Genomic DNA, 4,652 nt, shown 5'->3' on the forward strand with positions numbered 1-4,652 from the left:
TCTCAAGAGCAGCATCTGGGATCTCCTTGTACATGTGTGCCATGGAGTTATGATCCTTCTTCTTCTTGGCATAGACATCCAAGTCGTCTTCACTCTCTTTTGGAGCATTGATCAACTTATCCCATTCTGCAACTTTGGACTGGTACCTAGTACCTTCAGACATCCAGACAATCCTTCCATCTGGGTAGAAGTGAGCTGTGGAGTAGAACTGCATGATGAGCTCATCATTCCATTTTGTGAGCTTCTGAGCCACAAACTCATCAACTCCACAAGCCTTGAAACTGTCATACACACCTGGATAATGTTCATCATTCTCCTTGATGTAGTCCCAGTCGACCCATCTCATGTCACACACTATTGGTTTCTTGTCAAGCAAGATGGTCTCATAGAAGTCCTGTTGTTCCTTTGTATGGAACCTGTAGTCCACAGCAGTGCTTCTCCTGGTGGCATATGGATCAGACTCTCTCCATAGCCTCAACACTGAATCCTTCCTGATCTTCATGTTTTCAGCTACTGGATGAGCATCATTGTGATCTGGAATTTTTGGCTTGAACTTCCTCAAGACATGTGACTCATCATCTTCTTTTTCCATTTCAGCTTCAGGCATTGGGGCCTTGTTCTTCTCCTCAGCAGGGATGTTCCTAGTGCTCCTCTTTGGTTTTGGCTTTGGAGCTGGAGCAGCAGCCTTAGGAGCAGCCTTAGGCTTAGATGGAACAGCCCCTGCCCTGATGGCATCACCCATAAGCTTCTGAGCTTTGGGTGCTGGTGCAGCATCTTCTTCCTCTTCCTCTTCAGAATCTCTCATGATTGAGGATCTCCCAAGCACTCTGGCAGTGGTCTTCTTGACCCTCTCTTTCCTCTTCTTCCCTTCTGCAGCAGCTTCTTTGGGTTCAGATTCCAAAGGTACTTGAGTAGAGGCTCTGGCTTTAGACATGGGAATTCTCTTTGCAGGCACTTTGGTTTTCATACCAGGCTTAGTGGCAGCAGCAGTGCTATATTCCTTCTTAACCACTTCCTTCTTGGAAGTGGCCTCATCCTCAACTGCCACATAGTCTTCATCCTCAGATTCAGAAGTTTTCTTCTTTCTGGCCCTGGTGGCAGCTTTGGGTAAGTTGCTTGGGGTGCTCCTGCTTCCATCATCAGAGCTGCTAGAGGGACTAGTGCCCTCACTCAAGTGAACCTGCTCCTCTAACTTGTTCTGGCTGTCACTCTGATCAGACATACTGCAAACACTGACAGCAGACCCTGTGAATAGATATAGATGAGATAGAGTGGATGAGCATCACAAAATGCAGAGGTTTTTGCAAAAGAATGAGTCAAAAACTTAATTTTAGTTTTCCACAAAAAGCATTTCGGATCAACCGATTTGTAAACTCGGTGATACCGAAGTAGCTATTGGAACCTAAACTAGTGAACTCAGTCAGACCGAGTCACAGTTCGGTGGCACCGAGACTGCTAGGGTTTCACAAAGTCCTGAACTCGGTCACACCGATTTGCAATTCTCGGTCAGACCGAGAATCACATGTGCAATGGCCTGAGCCGAATCGGTGGTATCGAGTTCCACAACTCGGTGGGTTCGTGATGGTTTCGGCGGAAACCTAACCCTAGAATCTCATTTCACGACTAAACTATGGAGTGTTTTCGATGGATAGAATGATATCAATCGTGGCAAGATACATGGCGAACACAATGTGCTAGGAATCAGATAAGGATAGCATAGTGATCGAGTTCATACCCTAGTTCGGTGATGAACTCGCTACGGCGGCAACGGTGGAGATGATCCCGTTGACGGCGGCGGAGACCAGCGGCAGGAGGCAGCTGGCGACGAGGAGGACTGAGGGAGTCCTGGATTAGGGGGTGTCTGGATAGCTGGACTATACCTTCGGCCGGACTCCTGGACTATGAAGATACAAGATTGAAGACTTCGTCCCGTGTCCGGAAGGGACTTTCCTTGGCGTGGAAGGCAAGCTTGGCGATACGGATATGTAGATCTCCTACCATTGTAACCGACTCTGTGTAACCCTATCCCTCTCCGGTGTGTATATAAACCATAGGGTTTTAGTCCGTAGGACGAACAACAATCATACCATAGGCTAGCTTCTAGGGTATAGCCTCTCTGATCTCGTGGTAGATCTACTCTTGTACTACCCATATCATCAATATTAATCAAGCAGGACGTAGGGTTTTACCTCCATCAAGAGGGCCCGAACCTGGGTAAAACATCGTGTCCCCTGCCTCCTGTTACCATCCGCCTAGATGCACAGTTCGGGACCCCCTACCCGAGATCCGCCGGTTTTGACACCGACATTGGTGCTTTCCTTGAGAGTTCCTCTGTGCCGTCACTTTTGGGCTCGATGGCTTCTCCGATCATCAACAGCGATGCAATCCGGGGTGAGACTTTTCTCCCCGGACAGATCTTCGTATTCGGCGGCTTTGCATTGCGGGCCAATTCGCTTGGCCATCTGGAGTAGATCGAAAGCTACGCCCCTGGCCATCAGGTCATATTTGGAAGTTTGAACTACACGGCCGACATCCGCGGAGACTTGATCTTCGACGGATTCGAGCCACAGCCGAGCGCGCCGCACTGTCACGATGGGCATGGTCTAGCTCTGCCGCCGAACAGTGCCCTGGAGGCCGCACCTCTGTCCGCTCCGACCCCTAGCTCGGAGCCGATCACACCAATCGAGGATGGGTGGTTAGACACCACCTCGGGGGCTGCAATCTCTATGGCGATCGAGCCGAACACCAGGCCTATTCTCTGCGAAGCCCGTGACTCCAAGGAGCCGGACTCCTCTCCTGACTCCGAGCCCTCCGCGCCCCTACCGATCGAACCCGATTGGGCGCCGATCATGGAGTTCACCGCCGCGGACATCTTTCAGCACTCGCCCTTCGGCGATATTCTGAATTCACTAAAGTCTCTCTCTTTATCAGGAGAGCCCTGGCCGGACTATGGTCAGTAAGGTTGGGATGCGGATGATGAAGAAATTCAAAGCCCACCCACCACCCACTTCGTAGCCACTGTCGATGATTTAACCGACATGCTCGACTTCGACTCCGAAGACATCGACGGTATGGACGCTGATGCAGGAGACGATCAAGAACCAGCGCCTATAGGGCACTAGAAAGCCACCTCGTCGTATGATATATACATGGTGGACACCCCAAAAGAAGGCAATGGCGATGGAACAGCGAAGGATGACCCCTCCAAGAAGCAGCCTAAGCGCCGGCGTCAGCGGCGCCGCTCTAAATCCCGCCAAAGAAAAAACGGTGATTCCGGCACGGGAGATAATAACACCCCGGACAGTGCCGAAGACAACCACCTCTAGCAAGATTCAACACAGGAGGATGGAGAAGCCAGCCCTCATGAGAGAGCGGCAGACAGAGAGGTCGAGGACGATAATTATATGCCTCCCTCCGAAGACGAGGCAAGCCTCGACGACGACGAATTTGTCGTGCCGGAGGATCCCGTCGAACAAGAGCGTTTCAAACGCAGGCTTATGGCCATGGCGAGCAGCCTCAAGAAAAAACAGCAACAGCTTAGAGCTGATCAAGATTTGCTAGCCGACAGATGGACTGAAGTCCTTGTGGCCGAAGAGTATGAACTCGAACGCCCCTCCAAGAGCTACCCAAAGCGCAAGTTGCTACCCCAATTAGAGGAGGAAGCACCTAAACATACATCACCAGCGCATGATGCGGCCGACCGGCCACCCCGTGGCCGCGACAGAGAGGCCTCTCGACGCTCCACTCAAGCCGCACCCCGGCGTCGCTCAAAAAATACCAAGGCATGGGAAAATGCGCCAGACCTGTGAGATATATTGGAGGACAAGGCAAGGCAAACAAGATCGATCTACGGATCACGTGGGCGCCCCACGGCACGAGACGGTACTTGTCACGCCGGATACAGTAAATCCGGCCGGGCCGAACACAGTAGACAAAGCTCGTTTGAGCTGCGTCGTGATATAGCCCAATACAGAGGCGCCGCACACCCGCTATGCTTCACAGATGAAGTAATGGATCATCAAATCCAAGAGGGTTTCAAACCCGTGAACATCGAATCATACGATGGCACAACAGATCCTGCGGTATGGATCGAGGACTATCTCCTTCATATCCACATGGCCTGTGGTGATGACCTACACGCCATCAAATACCTCCCACTCAAGCTTAAAGGACCAGCTCGGCATTGTCTTAACAGCTTGCCAGCAGAATCAATTGGTTGTTGGGAGGACCTGGAAGCCGCATTCCTCGACAATTTCCAGGGCACTTATGTGCGACCACCAGATGCCGATGACCTAAGCCACATAATTCAGCAGCCAGAGGAATCGGCCAGACAATTCTGAACACGGTTCCTAACCAAGAAAAATCAAATCGTCGACTGTTCGGACGCAGAGGCCCTAGCAGCCTTCAAGCATAACATCTGCGACGAGTGGCTTGCACGGCACCTAGGAAAGGAAAAGCCGAAATCTATGGCAGTCCTCACGACACTTATGACCCGCTTCTGCGCGGGAGAAGATAGCTGGCTAGCTCGCAGCAATAACATGACCAAGAGCCCTGGTAATTCGGATACCAAGGACAGCAGTGGCAGGTCACATCGCAACAAGCAAAAGCACCGCATTAACGGCGACAATGCTGAGGATACGGTAGTTAATGCC

Source organism: Triticum urartu, chromosome 4A, assembly GCF_056163025.1.
Source record: "Triticum urartu cultivar PI428250 chromosome 4A, HENAU_Tu73, whole genome shotgun sequence".
NCBI classification, from domain to species: Eukaryota; Viridiplantae; Streptophyta; class Magnoliopsida; order Poales; family Poaceae; genus Triticum; species Triticum urartu.